At 40.4% G+C, this 22,136-nt stretch overlaps 1 protein-coding gene across 3 annotated transcripts in view; it reads right to left on the reverse strand.

The window, feature by feature from the left end:
* The window catches only part of LOC132394071 (guanine nucleotide-binding protein G(q) subunit alpha), a 198,438-nt gene that overhangs the window by 42,050 nt on the left and 134,252 nt on the right, over positions 1-22,136 (reverse strand). The window lies entirely within an intron of this gene.

A 22,136-nucleotide genomic window follows, 5' to 3' on the forward strand; every position in this document is an offset into this window, starting at 1 on the left:
ACTTCTCTCTGTGACAGGCTCTCTCAACATTAGTCATCACATGCCGCATTATAAATTCACCAACACTACTTGAATGGAAAGCTTCAAAGACCTCTCACTGCTAGCCTCTAAATCTCCAGTGACAAGGAACATGAATGAAATTGTTGCAGGTGCAAAAATCGCACTTTTCAAACATTAACAACTCCACTTGCACACATTTCACTAAATACCAAATTTATTGCTGCAGGCGCAAGCATTTCATTCAACTGCAAATGGAGCAGCTCCAATTAGATCTTGACTGAGATCTCTTGAGGATTTCTGTGATAAAGGAAAAAAATGCCTTCACTGTAAATATCCAATTCATATATAACATCCAAGAGCTTGGAAACTGTAAGAATGCAATGTTATATTTTTCCTCTTTTACTACATTTTGACACTTGGTTCATAATATGACTGGCCTGGATTTTGACGTCAGCAGCAGGGTGCAGCACTCACTGCTAACTTCAGTCATGGTGTGGACCTCTCCTCTTTGATGTAAACTGCTGACAGGCAACAGTTGTATGGATCACTGGCATCTAGCTATAGTGTGCTATTAAACTTCATCCATAAATAACATTTGTTTTTAAAAAGAAACTATATTTCTCATTAAAATATGTTGAAATATTTACCAGACAGTATTTTAATCCATGTTTGAAGTTATGAACTTTCAGGGTCAAGTGGATAAAGTAGAAGAGAAGGCATTGGACATGTTTTTGTCATCAGTTACCCTTTCAGCTTCAATCACCTGTCCTGCAACATGTCAAGGTGCTGTAGCTGGCAGAATACTGACTTTGCACCAGTCCCTCTCTCTTCAGGAACATTTTACTTATGTTCATAAACATTTCATGGCAATGACATGATCTTGTATTTTGCATAGCGTGTTTGGTGCTCACAGTGCAATCAACCCTCTCTCTACACAAAGGAAACAAAGCACTGATTGGCTAACCAACAGGCAGACTATTTTGTGACGCAACCACAAATTTCCAGTTGCCTAACATAAAAAAGATTAGGAGTGCACCATTCAGCCCTGTAGGTCTCCTTAAACATTGAATAGCATCATAAATTATCTTTCACCTCACTGTCACTCTGATGCACAATACTCATTTAGCCCTTGTTTCCCTTAATATCAAAGTCCATTAACTTTTGTCTTTAATATGCTCAGCCATTGAACTTTCACAGGTCTCATTACTTCCAAAAATTCAGTACCCTCCAGCTGAGTAAACATCTTCTCATGAGGACTGAGTTTAGTTCTGGTCACCTCACTACAGGAAGGATGTGGATAATATCAAGAGAGTGCAGAGGAGATTTACAAGGATGTTGCCTGGGTTAGAGAGCATGCCTTGTTAGAATAGGTTGAGTCAACTTGGCCTTTTCTCCTTGGAGTAACAGAGGATGAGAGATAACCTGATGGAGGTGTATAAGGTGATGAGAGGCATTGATTGTGTGGATAGCCAGAGGCTTTTCCCCAGGGCTAAAATAGCTAACACGAGGGGGCATAGTTCTAAGGTGCTTGGAACTAGGTACAGAGGGGATGTCAGGATAGGTTTTTCAGATAGAGAGTGGTGGGTGCATGGAATGCACTGATGGCAACAGTGGTGTAGGCAGATACAATAGGGTCTTAGAAAAATAGAGGGCTATGTGGTAGGGTAATTCTTGGCTGTTTCTAGAGTAGGTTACATGGTCGGCACAACATTGTGGGCTGAAGGGCTTGTAATATGCTGTAGATTTCTATGTTCTATCTATATTCTGAATGGCCTGCCCCTTACTTTGAGATTGTGACCAAAACCATGGAAAGCATGATTTCCACATATATTCTGCCCAGCCCTGCAATGAACTCTGTCAACAACCTGAAATGTTTACTAATCAGAGATGCTAACTAACCTGTTGAATATTTTTAACATTTTCTATTCTCCACCCCCCCCCCCCCCCACACTTCCAGTACCTGCAAGAATCAGATATACATTGGTTTAACTGCATCCAATACTTCACACAAGGAAAACATCATCATTGCCATCGTCGGCAATTTGCTCAAATGTAACATGATTTCATTAGGGTCAGGTGTCCCAGTGATGCTAATGTAACCAACCTTCCAACTGGAAGAAAAAAGCAATTTCACCTTCGAACATTCCAGAAATCAAAAACACACGTGCTTGATGGAGATGGTGAATGTTTTTGCACAGACCAAATCCAAGAAAGCAAACTCATTCTCTCACAGACATGCTCAGCAACTCATCTTTTTTAAAACAAAAACTTTGCCTTTAATGTACACTTTTAGGGTACTCTTAAGGAGCTAATTAACCTGCCAGCACGTCATTAGTTCAAGGGAGGAGATCAAAGCACCCAAAAAAATTTCACTGTAGGCAAGGAGAAGCAGACATTGACAAATGTTCAGTGCGTTAATTTTAAATGAAGATAGCCAAGATGGAAAAAATTATTAGTATTTTCCAAAATTACTTTCCTTTTTTAAAAAACTATTCTTGGATCTTCAAGATCAAATAGCAGCACAGTGCCATGATTAGTAGTTCTACTGCCTCATAGGTCTGGAGTGGAGTTTGCCCCTTCTCCCTGAGGGTGCTTGTTTCCACCTGCACCTTAAAGATGTGCTGGCTAGTGGGTTAATTGATCAGTGTAATTTGCCCTTTGTGTGTTGGTAAGTGGCATAATCTGGGATGCTGATGGGAACCTGGTGCTAATAAAATGAAATTATTGAAGCAACTGGTATAAATGGGAGCTTGATAGATAATGTGATCTCAGCGGGCTTTACTGCACGACTCTAAATACAAAAAGGTTTTGATGACAAAATAATACTGGATATTAATCTAATAAAATCTTTCATAAATGATAGTATTATCGTTAACACAGCAAACGTGCTTTCCTTCAATAAAGTTGCTTGGATTCTGGATCAGTTGAACCTCCCATTATATTCAGTTTCAATATGTAACACTTGACCTCCATCAAATTAAAATCCTGAATTTAAAACATGTGCAATGCAATTAATTTGAATTGAATCTAATTAGGTTATTTATTAGAGTAGATCTCTTTTGTGCATCTATTTTTAAATATCCTTTAAATCCCATAGCATAGTTCATAGCAATGTTGATTTTCGTTCCTGAAGATCAAAGCAAAATCTTTTGCAATCTTATTTTATCTAGAACAATGGCGATCAAAAGATTGAAGTTTCCAAATCAAAGTAACAAAACGAGTAGGCAACTCAAGGCAACATTCAAAACCCTGCATAGCATTTAATTCCGGGTGACTAATAATAACCTGACTGAATGGTGCCCTTTAGTTCAGCACTTTAAACATACAAATTAGATAAAAGCTTCCTGAGCTTCAAGAAAAAAAATACACTCAGGCATAAGTGCCTAAGCTGCCAGTAATTCATCATTATGATGCATGCTTTCAAAGAAATGCAGCAAATGGTGGGGAGTGAACTGAATGGAGAGGAAGTGCACAGGGTAAGGTGGGTGGGTGGGACGGAGTGAAGGGGGATGGGGATGGAGCCAGGGTAAGGTGGAAGGGACGGGACGAGGAGAGGGGTGTGGAAGGGATGGAGCGAGGAGAGGGGTGGAAGGGATGGGGCGAGGAGAGGGGTGGAAGGGACTGGGCGAGGGGGGAGGGACGGGGAGGGATGGGGTGAGGAAAACAAGGGGGCAAGGTAGGGGGTGGCAAGGAGGGGTTGGCGAGGGTGGAGGAGGGGAGACGAGGGTGGAGGGAGAAAGAGTAGAGTAGTGGGAAGTAGAGAAGTGGCAAAAAACCAGAGAGAGGGAGCATGTTAATTTTTTGGCTGCACATCCTTTCATTTGTGATTGAATCATTGGTGGTAAAATTGCTCAATATGTGCAGGGGTACAAATGTAAATGGCCCATGTAGGATGAAGGACGAAATCAATGGCAAAAAGCAATATTTGCTCTGAATAAAGTGACTGGTTAAAAACAAAAAGAAAAGAGCATAATGTGGAGCAGCAGAAGTTGAAACTGGAATGTCAGTATCATTGGAAGAAAATGAATTTAATTTTCATCCTGGAAGCCATGTTCAATGAGAAGGCACATGCCTTTAACTTACATTTAGCTTCACTGGCATAGTGGGAGAGGAAAGGGGTAAAGACATAACGAGAGCCAACTGGAAGATTACACTTACGTTTGATAGGATACTCAAGTCGCACTTCCAGACCAAACTTGGGGCATTCCACAAATGATCTGATCAAAAAGAGTGGATTATGTTTGATAGACAGGTAGAAAATACTAAATCGAAAGCAACACTCTATTTTACCAGAAGAGTGTTCTGAGAATCTGTGCATCAAGAAGTGAGGAGGTATGAAGGCAAGTGTGGCATGAGAAGGGATAGAGATATTGATTGTACTTGAATAGCAGACAAGTTTGTCACAGGGAAATTATTCCTGTGAAACAATAAAGAAGATGCATTTCCTGGCGGCATCAAGCTGAAGATGCCAGAACTTATGGAAGATGATTCACTGATTGTCATAGCTGATAAGGACACAAAGAGAATTCTATCACACTACAGAGGAAGAGGAAAAGATGGACTGGAGCTCTGAGATGTTGTAACGTAGGGAGGAGTGGAACAGTCAAATTGTGGATGCTGGAAATCTGAAATAAAATTAGAAAATATTCAGAGCACTAAGCAGGTCCAGCACCATCTGTGGAAAAGGTAGAAGGGTTATTAACATTTCAGACAGAAACCTGTGTTTTCTTTTCACAGTTGCTGCCAGATCAGCTGAGCATTTTCAACACTTTTTTGTTTTGAATCAGGTTTTGAGTATATAATCTATATTATTGGATAAAATGTGAAACTAAGGCACTCAACTCTTGATTAAGTGGATGTAAAAGGGCAGTGTTCAATTCCAGGGAAAATGTCTCAGCACCTTGTCTCTTCAAGGCAATATTCAGTCCATTGTCCTTGCTGAGGTTTCATGCTACACAAGTACAGTGACTATATTTTAAAAAACACATTTTGTAGAATTGAAGAATTCAGTAGCCAACTGTTAGATATGTGGTCTATGACCAAATAAAAAAAAACGGCTGGAGTTGTTTGGCGAATTACTGCAGGGGAATTAAGGGTGTCAAAAATCAAACCTAACAAAATTTAGCAAAAATATAGAAAAGAAAACTGCCAATATTTTCAAAAAGCTACCAGAAAATATTTACCAGAAAACTCAATAATAGCTCCATACTATTTTTGTCCAGTGTAAACTCCTGGCAACCCTTACCTCTCCCCTCTACTGAGGGCAAAGAGCTCCTTGTTTGCTCCCCCAGACACTAGGGCATACCATCTTTAATTACCAACAAAGTTAACTTAAGACTACAGATTCATTAGAATATGATGCACCCCACATTGTAGTTACAATCATATTGCAAAATAAACAGCAGTATTTGCATTAAATACAGTACACAACATATAAACACATATTAATAAAGAAATGGAATATCCCACCATGTATGGTGGAAAGTCACCATAAAGCCAACAGAAGTATATCAGCTCGGTTTAGGATCCATCATGAGAATATACTGAGGAAGACATTGAAGTGCATACGCCTAGCGCAATGCCACCAGAATGACAAGGCAACAAGAGTGTGTGTGTGAGTGTGAGTGTGAGTGTGAGTGTGAGTGTGAGTGTGAGTGTGAGTGTGAGTGTGAGTGTGAGTGTGAGTGTGAGTGTGAGTGTGAGTGTGAGTGTGAGTGTGAGTGTGAGTGTGAGTGTGAGTGTGAGTGAGAGAGAGAGAGAGAGAGAGAGAGAGAGAGAGAGAGAGAGAGAGAGAGAGAAGTGCCTTTACCAAGTGCACTCCGTCACATTACCATCCTCCTCTTCTGCAGCGATGATGCTCGGCAGATGTGAAATGAAGTCTGCAGTAACATTTCCTTTTCCCCCTTTAAAGGTGGACACAGATTTTCAAAGGTTGGAGCTTCAGATACCACCACATCACTCTGGCATTACGGCCCTTCATTTTCTGAATCCATGTCAAGGCTCTGTGCTCTGTGTAAAGGTCTAACTGCCTAGCAGACAGATAGTACTGGAGGCTGTCAAGGGCCACTTAATGGCCTGACACTCCTTTTCAGTGGAACCACTTATCAAAGTCTGGGCTCTGAAGACAGGCAAAGAACAGTTATGGGCCTTAAAGGCTTTAAAAGTGTTTTGCTACTCACTTGTCCATGTCAGTTAGAGGTGCAGCCAAGAGTGGAGAATTGGGAAATGAACAAGCGATACCACCCTACCTGACCCAGGAAAGACTCCACTTCCTTCTTGGTGTGAAGTCAAAGACTGCTGCAGATCACTTTCACCTGTCCATGTGTGCTTGAACCTCTCCATGGTATCTTGTTTCCCTTTTTGCCCACTCATATTTTTGTAGATTGAGGGTGAGACTAACAGCATGAATATTCCACAAGACCGTGTGCAAATGGTCCAGGTGCTCTGACCACATCATCTAGGCAGGCCCGCACTGCTGTTCTCACAGCTCTGGAGCTCCTGGTCCATCAACTGGTGGAATGTTGTTGGTGCACCATGAAGACCAAAGGGCAGTTGAGTGAACTGTAACAGACCTCGGGGCACGTGGAAGAATGTAAGTGGTCACTGAGCAGAACCTGTCAGTAGCCTTTTCAAACACCCAGTGCAGTAATGTAGTTTGCCAGTCCAATCTTTCCCAGTAAGGCGTCAACGTAGGATAAGCATCTAAAAAGAAAAGGCATTCAACTTCTGGAAATCAATGCATACACTCAGGATGCTGTCCTTCTTGGGGACATTAATGACAGGACTGCTCCACTCAGTATTTGACGGCTTGATAAATCCCAGCACCGGCACAGTGCAAACCTCATCCTTTAGGGCCCCCACAAATCATTCTGACCCTCTTTAGCAGTGTTGGCTGGTCAGGTCTGATCCTGATGGGATGTTTTAGGCCAGGCATGGGCAAACTACGGCCCGCGGGCCATATGCGGCCCGTTAAGCTTTTTAATCCGGCCCGCAGAACTTGATGAAATTATATTAATAAACCTTGTTAACGTTTTTTCCCCGCAATTCTGGTGTTTTCCCAATAGATGACACACTCTATATACACTGACCTTTGTTGAGGTGCAGCGTATTACTCCACATTTGCGCTTTACTTTGTGACCTTGTGGCGACCCATTTCCTGGCACATCCGAACCGGCTCACAATTAGCCAGCGTTCCGGCTAAGGGAGATAGCCTGCGGGGATTTGCGAGCACAGAGCTCCGCATATTGGCGCGCTCTCACTGTTCTGTCATTGTGCGGGTCGTTGTTGAGTTTTGGCACAGGGGACAATTGAATAAGAAGGAGCAGGACAAGTAGACCTACATCTCCTACCGTTTTTGAAATAAAGACAGTCAGGAGGAGAGTGATGATGATAATATCTTGAAGGATAACAGAATTTTCAGTGCTTTAAAATAATAACTGTTACTATTAAAAAAGCTGTATTTTATTCATTTAATTTTCAGTGTTTTAAAAGTCATTTCAATAAATAGCTAAATACAATGGGACTTCAAAGACAGATATTTTGTTGTAATGCATTTGTTCATTTTCTATTGAAATTAAAGCACATGTTTTCTACATATCCCATGATATTTTATTTTCTCTTATGAGGTGTATTACCAAAACACTCCGTCCATCTGCTCCTGGTCCAGCCCCCCTGTCAAATTTTAGAACCCTTTGTGGCCCTCAAGTCAAAAAGTTTGCCCACCCCTGTTTTAGGCCCTTTGTCAGCCCTGGTCTCTGCTGGAACAGCAATGGAAAATTAGCAAACACCCTCTGCAACTCCACTGGTTGGCAGTCATCGAGATGGGAAAGCACAACCTTCCGAGGCCCCTTCCAAGTCATCATCAATGGGCACATCACCTGTACTAATATCAACAGAGGCAGCAGCACCGGCATATTTCTCAAGGCTTAACTTTCTAGTTCCTCCCTTCCACAGACCAACATCCATATCATGCAGAGAAATAAGAAACAGCACTATCTGCTCCTGGAGTAACAGATGGATGTGATTGGCCATTTCCCTTCTTCAGTAACTCATGTAATACAGGCAAATTTCGCCCCAGAATAATGGCAACTGGTAGTTTCTCTAACACCCCCACTTTTATCAAGTGCTTATGGTCATGCAACTCAATAGTGAGTCCTGTCAGTGGCTCATGGAAACACTGGACAGGTGTTCAGTGACTAAAGTCAACACCAAAAGCAGGGGCATATATTTTTAAATTATTAACAGTGAGCTACTAGAATCTACAAGAGCATTAGCCATTTTTTCTATTAATTTTGATTATTATAAACATACGATCTTTCTCCTTACATTCTGCTTATTTTCCATTACCATACTCACAATCATAACAGCCATTATCATCATCATCACATTCTCCCTCTCTTGGTACATAGCACATACCTGACAATTTGGGCTTATTGAGAGGACACACAGCGGACTTTTGACCTGGCTGCTGACAATGGTAGCAAATAAAAATCTTAGAAAAAAAAACACCAAAACGTCCTTTGCCTTCTTTCTCCCACTTCTGATTCCACAATTACCCTGAGAATTCCTTGAAGGGTCAGAGTCTGTGTTGTGTCCAAATAATGACTGTGATGGCGCCCCCTTGTATAGGCACTGAAGTACTGCAGAACAAGTCAGGCCGCAGTGAGTCCGTCTGCTGGCTCATGCTCCCGACCCATTTTCTGGTGTCTGGAGGAGGAACTGCAGCAGCTGTTCCAGAACAATGACTTCACCAATCTCCCCCTTCGACTCTGGTCTGGTTGAATCTATTGGATGATATGTCTCACTGGGTGATTCCCATTGTGGTAGAGTACTGGAATGGAAGCATTGGTGATAGGTTTCGGCTGAAATATCAAATTTAGCCAGCAGTCCCTCCCTCAAATCAGGGTAGTTGTTGGACCTCTCTACATCCATTGCAGTGTGGGCTTAGAGAGTTTTTACCTGTCAGTAGCAGCACTAACTGGAGGACCACTCCTCCTCAGATCATTGCCATATCTAGGCCATTGTCTCGAACCTGAGAAGATAGTTCCCAATATCATCATATTGTTGATTAGAAAGAATCTTGGGACCCTTCCACAGGCTTTGGAGTTCCTTCCTAAAAGCATAATCTCTCCTGTGCTCGGCAGACAAAAAGTCTTTGAACAGATTTTCCAGGGAGGTTTTGGACATGATATTACTTGAAGGCCCTTCTGCTTCTGGCCTGAGTTTAGCCCTGGGGTGAAGCTCTTGCTCATCTGAGTTCTCTGCTGTTTCCCAGGCATCTGCTTAATCCTTAGCCACAGGGAGCTTCCAGACTTGGTACTGCAATCCCACTCTCCCGAGTTAAACATTCTCCTTTGTAATTGGGCATCTCAACACTGGCAACATATGTTAGATATGTCAGTTACAACCAAAGGGAAAAAAATGGCATTCTGGTGCGAGGGTGCTTATTAGGTACACCAAAAACCAAACTTGCGAAAGTAGCAATGTAGTATAGCAATCAGGTTTGCAGATAATACTCCAAAAACTGACATCACTCCAATGACACAAAATTTCACATTGCATTCATGTTTTAGTACTATATTTCTCTGAAAATGCATCCCACTGGGATCATCTACATGGGACTGTAGGGTATGAGGTGTCAGAAAGTGTCCTTTCTTCACTGTTGAGCAGACTACTGGTACAGGCAAGAACGTCCTGTTTTAAATAAAGCATGGTAGTTCTATCTGTTATTTTTCTTGAAAGTTGGTAATGCCCTGGTTAAGATTTTACCGCAGTGCTGTAGGTATTTCAGTTTAGCAGTTCTGTAAGAGCAGCCTGTTCCACTTTTAGCATATTCGGGTTTGAGCTAAAGACAAGGGGCTTTGTTGTTCAACTAAGGAATGTTGTGTCTGCCAATCAAGATGGTGGAATTGGAAGAAGGTTCTACAGAATACTGGGCGGACAGGTTTTGGTGACGGACACTGTTGTGAGTTAATGTCTTTTTGGTGGCAGCTGGGAGAAGACAGGAAGGAAGATGTCTGAGGATGCTGTCCCTGTTGCACAAGGTGCTTTGTACAGATGAATGGCTTCAAGGAGGAAGGACCAATACGTCCCATGGGTGAGCACGTTTGTTCAAGATGGATTTCGAGCCACATTTAGAATGGGGTGTGTGCTTTCATGCAGACCATGGGTCCAGAGTGAGTTGAAAAGAAAAAATATAAAAAGGGCCCATTACTGTAAACCCCTTCCAAATACGCATATCATTTGGAGCTCATCTTGGAGTTGTCTTTAACTTCAAGATGAGCTCCAACTTATATGCACATTTGGAATGGATTAATCGTAATGAGCCCTTTGTCAAATTTTCTTTTTACCACTAACTGTTTGATCAAGCTGAAATTTGTAAATGCACTTTCTTTATAATTGTATGCAGTGTATAATCTGTTATTTCCTGCTGATGGTAATTGCAAGTGGGGTGCAAATGTTCAAAGCATCCCGGCTCTCCCAGTCTGGTGGGACCCAAGTCATAACGACCCTACATGCACAGAGTTCAAGAAAGGTTGTTTTCTTATCACTGAGTCCATTGACTTGTTAGTGAGGGGCTTACCGGTGTCCGAAAGATGCCCAGTAAAAGTAGTTTCACTTTCAACCAACCCTCTTTGATTACACAACAATTCTGCATTATGAGCCAGCAGATACCACCAGGGTGAATGCATTCAAGATTCCATTAGCACAAAACAAGCTGTTAATTCCTTAACCAAATAAAAATTGTTATATTTTGATTGCTCTTTAATTTTTAAAGCTTTCAGCAATGATTTTGTTGACATTCTCAGTCAACATCAAAATATTTACCTTTCATATTCTGAAAAGTGGTAAATAAAATTATCTTAATTTTCAAAGCCATTATGGTAATTAACCTTATGTTTAGCCCACAACTCAGAAATTATGAAAAGTCATATTCCAGATTATTAATTACGTACTGATATGGTTGAATTTTGATACTGTACAAAAGACTTGTATAAACAAATTTTTTTAAAAAGTAAAAAGGGAATTATAAATAGAATCACAGAAATTAGGAGTAGGCCATCTGTTGGATTCTGGTTTAATCATAAAATTCTTTCAAAAGTCAGGAAAGAGGCACAAAACTTGCTGCTTCACATTCATTTTGTTAAACACTGACAGAACAAATAAAACAGGGTTAGAAGTTCTTAGCAGAAGATTTAAAGACAAAAAGACTAAGATGCTAAGAAGACTAATATGATACTGCCTTGTGTTTAGCTATTTATAGAAACATAGAAAATAGGTGCAGGAGTAGGCCATTCAACCCTTCGAGCCTGCACCACCATTCAGTATGATCATGGCTGATCATCCAACTCAGAACCCTGTACCTGCTTTCTCTCCATACCCCCTGATCCCTTTAGCCACAAGGGCCACATCTAACTTCCTCTTAAATATAGCCAATGAACCAGCCTCAACTGTTTCCTGTGGCAGAGAATTCCATAGATTCACCACTCTCTGTGTGAAGAAGTTTTTCCTCATCTTGGTCCTAAAAGGCATCCCCTTTATCCTTAAACTGTGACCCCTCGTTCTGGACTTCCCCAACATCGGAAACAATCTTCCTGCATCTAGCCTGTCCAATACCTTTAGAATTTTATACGTTTCAATAAGATCCCCCCTCAATCTTCTAAATTCCAGTGAGTATAAGCCTAGTCAATCCAGTCTTTCTTCATATGGAAGTCCTGCCATCCCAGGAATCAGTCTGGTGAATCTTCTTTGTACTCCCTCTCAGAGATAAATGGAAAATTTCCATTCAAATATACAGGGAAGAGTCAACCAATGAAAAAGCTTTTATTCAAATACTTCAGTACCAAGTTAACCCATAAAAATGCAGTTATTCAAATAATGTATTACAAAGAAGCTTCCAAAGCTTTCCAGAATTATACTTTGTATAGAGGAATGTGAAACTGTTAGATGCATATAAAAACTTCTTAAGATACAAGCAGGTAATTGTTAAATGGCAAAGTAAATAACAATGAAACAGATGGATCAAACAATCCTGCCTTTGATTCTAAATCAAGTGCTTAGAATCATCTGAAAATTCAAAGACAGAAAATCTTGTGGTATCTATGTTGCATAAAATAATTAAAAAAAATCTACTTGGGTTGTGAAATATCAAAGGATGTATGTTCTTCAAAATATTTTCATAGGATTATGTCATGGTTGGCAGATTAGCAGGCACACTTATGAGAATCTGAAATATTCCATTAATGATCGCCTTTAACAAGTAAGATAGAAGATACACCTTATAAGGCACATTAGTGTAAATAATATGACCCTGTAATATTGAGTAACCACAGCTTCCAAGACATTAATGAATCCAATCAAAGAAATCCCATCCATCAGACTGATGTATTTTAGCTGCTTCTTTATGAATTTGAGCATCCAAATTAATTATCTTCGGACTTGTCAGGTATACAAGTACACACACAATACCTCTAACTACATGCTTCCCCCTTAACCGCTGAGATCTAATGCCATACAATCTTGAAGAGCCATCTTATGCATGGCGACTATTTCTGTTTTTACTTTTCCCAAGCTTAGTGTCATTGCTTACACTTTCTAAGACTGCAGCAACATTTTTAATCTCTCTTCATACTTTTTGCAACACCATAAAGTGAGAATCAAATTGATGTGAAACTAAATCCTTCTGAAATGTCTCATTTACTTCTAGACTCAGGAGGTAAAGGAAAGGTGTGTGTATGTCTCATGACAAAAAAAAACATACCCTAAATAACAAGATCCCAACCAACTGTGTGGAAAAGGTGTACAGGCAGTCCCCGGGTTACGAACGAGTTCTGTTCCTGAGTCCATCTTTAAGTTGGACTTGTACGCAAGTCGAAACAAGTACACCCGGTATTATTTAGCATCAGTTAGTCAAATGTTTGTCTTAGTATTTGTATATATTTTACCTTTCTATGCATATAAAACACTTAAGAAACATATGTATTCCAATAATTAAACCACTGCATTGGTTAGTAATAATTGTAGCTTTCATCGGGGCAGGACCTTTCACATGCTATATTATTCTCACTTTATCCGTTATCTTTTAAAGTTGTTTGATTGTTGACCGATTGTAGCCTAATGCTTTCCCAATGACTGATGGCATTTCACCTCTTTCCAATGCTTTATTTCCACTTTATTTTCAATTACTATCACTTCCCATCAACGGAACAGAAACACTGCGCCGGCTCCTGAGGTCCGCTGTGTCCTAAGGACCACTGCGCTGAATTCCCCAGGTCCTAAACTCCACCGCACTGAGACAGGTTAAATGGGACAAATGGGGGCTGTGCTGGGTTTGGGTATTTGATCCTCCATAATATTCTGCATGGGAATTTAAACTGGCGGTGGCAGTGTTTTTTTTACGAGGTCGAGTTGCGAGCTCGACATCAACCCAGCACGGATGGTATGAGAGTCACTGAATCGACATCAACCCGGCATGGGAGCGGTCTGTCACTAGATCGAACTCGGGAACCTCCGTTCTTGAGCCCGGCACTGATCTCACGGTGCCACCAGACAACCGGAACAGGGTGGGGGGGCATGGAGTCAGGGCTAATCTTACTAAGAAAAATTTAAGCCAAACACAAAGTTAAGCATTCAACACAGTGTCAACAGCAACAACTTAAAATGGCAGATGGTGTCGCGATCTGACTTAAAATGGCGGACAGCATTCTCCTTCCTTGGTTCGTAAGTACAAGTTGTCCATAAGTCAGACGTTCGTAACTCGGGGACTACCTGTATAGGCTTCATTTCGGCACATAAAATACATATTGCTCCATGAACATAGACAGTTTCTTATTACTTGACAGGAGATTTGTTGAATTGTAATGTTTTTCTGATTGTCAATAATACAGGTATGCATTATGAATCACCTCAACTGGCACAATATGAGTAGGAGAAATTGACAAAAATATAACAACAGATAATAGTAGAATAAACTTCATAATGTCCAGTAGTTGTTGACTTGCTTGAAGTCTTCTGGCTGGCTAGTGATTTGTTCACTGTCGCTCAGCACTGAGACCAAGAGGTTACTAGCACATTAACCACATCGCCTGCTGTCTTCGTTGGGTACTACTTTAGCTCACTTGCAATGGTTGATGTGTATCCCCTTACTTTTACCTTCTACTTTCTCTGCCAAGTTTGTAAGGACCTTCTCATTCCAGCTGCCTGTGGTTCCCGCTGTGTCTTTTTTAAAAATCAGGACACACTCTCCAGGAGTCAGCATGTGTCCTCCTTCTGTTGGATCACTCCAAGCAGCAGAAACTTGTTGAGAAGCAGACTAGACAGCTTGGGCTAATTTCACACCATAGTTAACTTCACTGTTTGCTATAATGTGCATTTCAGCCTCTCTGAGATCATGGGCTACCGGCAGTGACTTGGCACGCCCTGTCACCACCTTGAATGGACTGGCTTTAGTTTTCTTGTTTGGGGTTGTTCTGATGCTACACAGACCACTGGAAGAGCTGTAGGCCATGGTATGCCTTCCTCATTGTTTGATGGTTCCATTCATTCAACTTGTCTTGATGACTCAAGGTGATGTGGACATTGGAAAAAGACAATTCAATGTTCATCAGTTGACGTAATTTCTAATACACATTCCCAGTGAAAAGTGGTCCTTGGTCAGAATCGATGTGATATGGTGATCCCCTTCTAGCAATATACTCCTTGATCAGATTTTTTGCTGAGTATGTGACAGTAGATTTCCTTGCTGGAATAACTTCCACCCATCTTGCCCACTATCACCAGGACATCTGTGTACCCTTGACACACAGGGACAGAAATGTAGTTCACTTATAAGTGTAAAAATAGACCAGGTGGTACAGGAGTACTTAATTGGGGTAGCTTTCCATTCATTTTCTGGTATATCGTGCATCTTTCAAATGTTTGTCGAGCTTGTGCCCTGAACTTTGAACTCTACCACCAGTGGGAGAATCTGTCAATCATCCAATGCACTCCAATGTATCCTAGGGAATATATTTGCTAAACCAGATAATCTTGCATGTTCGTCTGTGATAGAGTTCAACTTCATTTCCATAATGCCTGTTGTCAATTTCACTGCACATGTTTTCAATACTTCTTTAATTTCTTCCCCTTTTGCCATTTCACAATTCCATCTGAGAATGTGTTTTCTCGGCTTTCTATTGCAGTCATTTTGGAGTAATTTTGACATTTTTATACAGCAACTTCTGATGGCATCTCTATGACATCTATAAGTTCTTGTTGGCCATTCTTGACTGGGGTTCTTACAGCCATAAGAGCTCCTCTGAGTCAACAAGTTTTTAAAAATCATGAACAACTCCAAAAGCATGCAAAGAATCAGTATAGATATTAGTTGATCTTCCTTTTGCCAACTTACAGGCTTGAATTAGAGCTTTCAGTTCTCCCTGTTGCACAGAGGTACCAGAGCCCATGCTTCCTAATGTTAGCTCTTTGGTTCCAGGAATCATCACCTGAATTCCCCACTCAATTATTGAGGAGCGTTCAGAATCAGATCTTTGGCAGAGTAATAACCAAAAGGACACTGTCACTCTCCATGTTCTTGAATTTAAACTGCCATCATGTGTTCCTCGTTGACATGCAGGGTAAATGGTCTACCTGTATCAGGGATTCTTAATGCATGTGCTGTATACAATGTGACCTTTAAAGTCTGAAACACTTTGTCTTTTTTTTAAAATCAAGAGTCATCTGGGCACTTACTGTACTTCAGTAAATTATTGAGCAGTTGAGCAATTGTTGATAGATCTGCCACTAGCTTGTCAATACATTGATTTAGCCATGGTTTCATCTTCAAACCTATGTGCCCTCACTCTATTACTATTTATTGGAACAAGCTCTGGCCCAGTTGTCAATCTTAGTTTCAACACTGTCATCCTCACTTTCGTCTCTAGGGGCTGCTGTGGAGTCCACGTCATGTCCATTCTGTAATTTTTTGGATTTCATATGGTGGCCCTGTATAGGGGGACTGTTTGACGTGAGCTGTAACTCCTCAGGTGGAGCTTCAGAGGTAGGTGTTCCCCTCGGCAGAGTACCAGCCGTACTAGCGGCATTATCAGTGTCACTGGGAGGGTCAATAGCAAGACCACCCACATGAAGTCGTGGCTGTGCGATGATTCAGTTCGTTTCTAAGCCCTGCACAATGCACTTCAATTGAATTAAAAACAAAGAGGTTCTGCAGATGCTAGAAAACCACAGCAACACACACAAACAAAATTTCTTCCAGCATTTGATTGAATTACCATGTTGTTCTTTCACTCATTCGGTTAATGCAAAGTCAAAGCATATTTATTATCAAGGTATGTATAAAATATACATTGAAATTATCTGCTTCTCAGCAGTCAAAAAACAAGAAACCCGAAAGAACCCAATTAAAAAAGACCAACACCCAATGCAAGAAAAAAAACACACAAATTATGCAAACAAGAGAAGCAAGCAACAGCATTCTGAACCAAAATGGAGTCAATATACCACATCCTGGAACAGCCAGAGCAGATCCAAGCCTCGGTCTCAGTTCGTTATATAGCGGACAAATCACCGCAAAGCTTGTAGTCACAAAGCATGTAGAAGCCAGAGATTCGCTCTTTTGGCTTTTTACTCTCTCTATCATGCTGTTTTTGTAATTTATCACAAGTTTTGCATTTCTTTCAATTAGTAAAAGACTTTACTCATCCTGATAATCCTTTCAATTGCTCGCATATTCGATCAAACCAACCACATAGTTTTACCTCTAAATCTGTAGTAGCCATTCTCTGTATTTTCATGCATGCTTTCTTATTATTAATAATCTTAACATCATTGGTATTTTGTGTCTGGATCTTTACACATTAATTTTATTGAACTGAGACCTTTTATTCAAGTAAGAGATCTTAATAGGCTTCATGATTTTGGCCATTGCTTTGATCTGATCATAATTTGTACTTTTTATTACTTGACAGCAATTCCGATAGGTTAATAATTTGCAGCCAAAATTTTAACAGGTTGTCCTACAACCCAAACTTCATTCATTTTTCCCCTTACTCCACTAGCTTGCCTGTATTTACACAGCCTCAGACCACCTGGACAATACAAACACCTATGTCAGGATGCTGTTCATCGACTATAACTCAGCATTTAACACAATCATTCCCACAATCCTGGTTGAGAAGTTACTGAACCTGGGCCTCTGTACCTCCCTCTGTAATTGTATCCTTAACTTCCAAACTGGAAGACCACAATCTGTAGAGATTGGTGACAGTATCTCCTGCTTGATGACAATAAACGCTGGTGCACCTCAGAGGTATGTGCTTATCTCACTGCTCTACACTCTCTATACCCATGACCATGTGGCCATGCATAGCTCAAATACCACCTATAAATTTGCTGATGATACAACCATTGTTGGTAGAATCTCAGATGGAGATGAGAGGGCGTACAGGAATGAGATATGCCAACTATTGTAGTAGTGTCTCAGCCAATTATCTTGCACTTAGCATCAGGAAGACGAAAGAGCTGACTGTGGACTTCAGGAAGGATAAGACAAAGGAAGACATACCAATCCTCATAGAAGGATCAGAAGTGGAGAGAGTGAGCAGTTTCAAGCTCCTGGGTGTCAAGATCTCTGAGGAACTAACCTTGTCTCAACATATCGATGCAGCTATAAAGAAGGCAAAACAGCAACTATACTTCATTAGTTTGAAGAGATTTGGTATGTCAACAAAAACACTCAAAAAAACTTCTTTAGAAATACTGTGGAGAACATTCTGACAGGCTGTATCACTGTCTCAGGGGAGGACTACTGCACAGGACTGAAAGAGCTACAGAGGGTTATAAATTTAGTCGGCTCCATCTTGGGTACTAGCCTATAAAGAACCCAGGATATCTTCAAGGAGCGGTGTCTTAGAAAGGCAGTGTCCATTATTAAGGACCTCCAGCACCCAGGGCATGCCGTTTTCTCACTGTTACCATCAGATAGGAGGTACAGAAGCATGAAGGCACACACTCAGTGATTCAGGAACAGCTTCTTCCCCTCTGCCATCCGATTCCTAAATGGACATTGAACCCATGAACAATACCTCACTTCTCTAATATATATTATTTCGTTTTTGCATGCTTTTTAATCTATTCAATATACGTAGTGTATTTGATTTATTTGTTATTTTGATTTTGTTATCTTCTTCTATATTATGCATTGCATTGAACTGCTGTTGCCAAGTTAACAATTTTCACAACACATGCCAGTGATAAACCTGAGTCTGATTCTGATTCTGTGACATAGCTGTGAATCTTATTGCTCCATCCATCATTGTCATCTTCATTGTTGTCACTAGGGGCCACTGTAGAGTCAATGTCATGTCCATCCTGTAATGCCTTGGAGTTCAGATGGTTCGAAGTTCAAAGTAAATTTAATATTGAAGTGCTTGCATGTCACCTCATCCAAACCTGAGATTCATTTTCTTGCAGGAATACTCAAATAATCCAATAATGAAAGACTGCACCAACTCGGACATACAACCAATGTGCAAAAGACAACAAACTGTAAATACTGAGATAGATAGATAGATAAAGCTAACGAGCAAGCAATAAATATCGAGAACATGAGGTGAAGAGCGCTTGAAAGTGAGTCCCTAAGTTGTAGGAATATTTCAATAATGGGGCAAGTGAAGTTGTGTGAAGTCATCAACTTTGGTTCAAGAGCCTGATGGTTGAAGGTTAATACAGGTATGCGTCATTTAACGTCCACAATACGTTCTGTAAAATTGGACATTATCTGATTTGGACATTGTGTGAACACCATATTATATACTTTGCCTCTTGTTGCTGCTATCACTAGGAGTGGTTTTGCTGCATTTGGAAGCCATGATGCACTTTACAGTAATATTTTTGAAAGAAAATTAAACAGAGAGATAACGCTACTACACTCAAGAGACACACATTACACGAGATTGGTTACGACCGCTACATCACATCCTCCGATCGGGACCACGGACGTATATGCGATAGACGTTGTCCGAATGGACGTTAAGCATTGCACACCTGTAACTGTTCCTGAATCTGGTGGCATGAGTCCCGAGGCTCCTGTACCTTCTTCCTGATGGCAACAGCAAGAAGAGCATGACCTGGGTGGTGGGGGTCCCTGATGATGGATGCTGCTTTCTTGCAACAACAACGTGTCATGTAGATGTGCTCAATAGTCACTCTCTTGGAGGACCGTTCAACATACATTGTTATGCTTTGGCAGAACTTCAGAAATAAAAGTTTTGCAGGGTGCAGTATGAGCCGAGGTGTCACCAGGAGGACTGCCTACTTGAATTCACGGCTCTGCTCTTCCATTTTGTTTCTGTTTCCCTCTGAGTTCTGCGCAAGAAACTTCAAATGAGTTACTGCATTGCTCTTTCACTCATTCAGTTAAGCAAAGATTTGCTCTTTAGACTTTCCACTGTCTCCATCATGTTGTTTTTGTAGTTTGTCTCAAGTGCCATATTTCTTTCAATTAGTTAAAGACTTTACTGATCCCATTAAATCTTTCAATCCCTCACCTAACTCAATCAAACTGACCACAGGGTCTTATCTCTTAAATCAGCAGCAGCAAGCATTTTCTGGACTTAACCATATTTTTACAGTATCTTCCAGGAGCCACATTTCATTTGGTTCTACACTGATGCTATATTCTGACCAGATTCTCTTATTAACCTCATCAATCCAGAATGTTTCATTCAAGTAGGGGTTCAAACCCTCTGTTATCTGTTCTCATGTAACTGGAGATTGTTGGTTTCATGACTTTAGCCATTGTTTAAATTCAATCTTAATTCACATGTACTTTTTATTACTTTGACTGTGAGCTCAAAATATTATTAACTTACAGCTGAAATATTAATAGGTTGTCCTGAAACCTGAAATAATTTTTTACCCATGTCCTGCTCGCTTGTATGTTTTTAAAATTTTCTTATGCACACTACTGGCTCCAAAAAATTTATTATCAATAAATACTTTTAAAAATAGTACCATCAGACTTCAACGGACCTCTCTATCTTTGCTGGTAAGTGATCCAGTTACGGGATTTCATAACACAACACCTTTAAAACTAGTCCTGTCATTTAAAGAAATTATGATCATTTATTTCAATACTGAATTCCTGCTTTTACCCATACCCCCATTATGCTTTATGTTGCAACTAGAATTAATCTATCTCTTAAATATAGCTGTAACTGCCCTACACAGTAGCAACTTTCACAGATTTAGCTACTTTGTCTCTGAAAAAATCTCACTTCAAATCTAAACCACTTGCCATGTGACACAAAAATGCTCCTTGCTCTGGACAACCCAGCTGAGGCAAACATCCTTCCTGCAGCTAGTCTGTCAAATCCTTTCAGATTTTTAAATTTTTTGACAAATCTAAGTGGAAAGACATTTTCTTGTTGGAATTGTTATTAACTGGCTCTTCTTACTTATTACCGCACATTCAGCCCAACCTCTTCCAGCAGAGCAATTCCACGCCTCCTCTCCTTAACTTGTCTGTGCCCCTGCATCTCTGTTCTTTCACATGCGCCCATGAACTCCCTTTATGTTTGTTGTGGAGGTAAGGAGGCTACAGAGCAATGGAAGGGGAAATCACAAAAGGATGTTAAAATAAGAATGCATTTTATAAAGAGTGAGTCTGAACATGAATGCACCAATACCAAATTCAATAAACCTGTTCATTTGATGAAGGCCCACAAGAAGGTTGAAGATATTCAATTAAATTCAGTAGAAAACACAACTGGTTCAGTAACAATCTTCAGAGAAGTGGACTTGCCTACAATTACTTTTAATCAAAAGCAATAACACTGTCATCCTTAAGTCAATTTGAACATTTATATAGCACCATAGCTTTTAATAAGGTGTCCCTAGGAAAGCCAAATATATCAATTTTTGAAGTCAGTACCTTAAAGATAAAAGGATTTAAATGCACTATAATGCTCCAGAAAATTAAATGTTGGCATACAGGAGGTCAATGCTATCAATAAGTATACTGGGGTAATATAAAAAATTATTTCCTAGAATTATACCCAATGGATCAGTTATAATAAGCAAGCTTGGATATGATCAGCAAATAATAGCTCCAATAAAAAGAGATGAACAAAAAATACAGATAGGGTTTTACAGGTTAAAACATATTCACCTGATTTCAAACAAAGGCAAAAAAAGGAGTAATCTACGGTGATGGGTCAAAATTGTATGCAACTTCTAGTTAGTAGATACATGAAATGATTGATGTTAAATTACACTGTTCAATTACAAAATGCTGGAGGAAGTCATGTAGCACGCATGGACCATACAGGGCTGCGACTCTTCATCAAGACATTCAGCTTGCATTCTTCATTTATCAACACTGCTGGGTGCTGAGTAGACTGGAGATGTCAGCATTTTTGTCACAGTGTTTATTTCCCCCATTGAAGTTGGCTAGGTGCCTTCTTCCAGAGAACTTATGGTAATGACATGCCAACATTTCCAAGGAGCTTTCACATTTTATGGCATAGATGCTCACAGACCACCCTGTACATTTGCCGGGGCGGGGGGGGGGGGGGGTGCCTTTGCTGATCAAGAAGATATACGGATTCAGCATGGTAATAATGCTGATTCCAACAATCCTGAGGCACTCAACAGATGAGAGAAAAACTATGTTTTATGTCATGACCTTTCTTCAGAAATGTGTTTACCATGATCGAGTGGATAGCAAGAGGCTTTTTCCCCAGGGTTGAAATGGCTAACGTGAAGGGGCATTGTTTTAAGCTGCTTGGAAATAGGTACCGAAGGGATGTCAGAGGTAAGTTTTTCACAGAGAGAGTGGTGGTGGAAGTGGATACAATAAGGTATTTTAAGAGCCTCTTAGATAGGTACATGGAGCTTAGAAAACTAGAGGGCTATGTGCTAGGGAAATTCTAGGCAGTGTCCAGAGTAGGTTACATAGTCGGCACAACACTGTGGGCCAAAGGGCCTGTAATGTGCTGTAAATTTCTATGTTCTATGTTCTTCCAATTTAATATTATGCATTCAGTACGTCATATGGTCAACACTCAGGTTGGGTGACAACTTTGCAGAACACCTCAATTCACGTTACTAGACCTTTTTATTGCCTGCCACTTTAATCC

Source organism: Hypanus sabinus, chromosome 5 (genome assembly GCF_030144855.1).
Source record: "Hypanus sabinus isolate sHypSab1 chromosome 5, sHypSab1.hap1, whole genome shotgun sequence".
Lineage (NCBI taxonomy): Eukaryota > Metazoa > Chordata > Chondrichthyes > Myliobatiformes > Dasyatidae > Hypanus > Hypanus sabinus.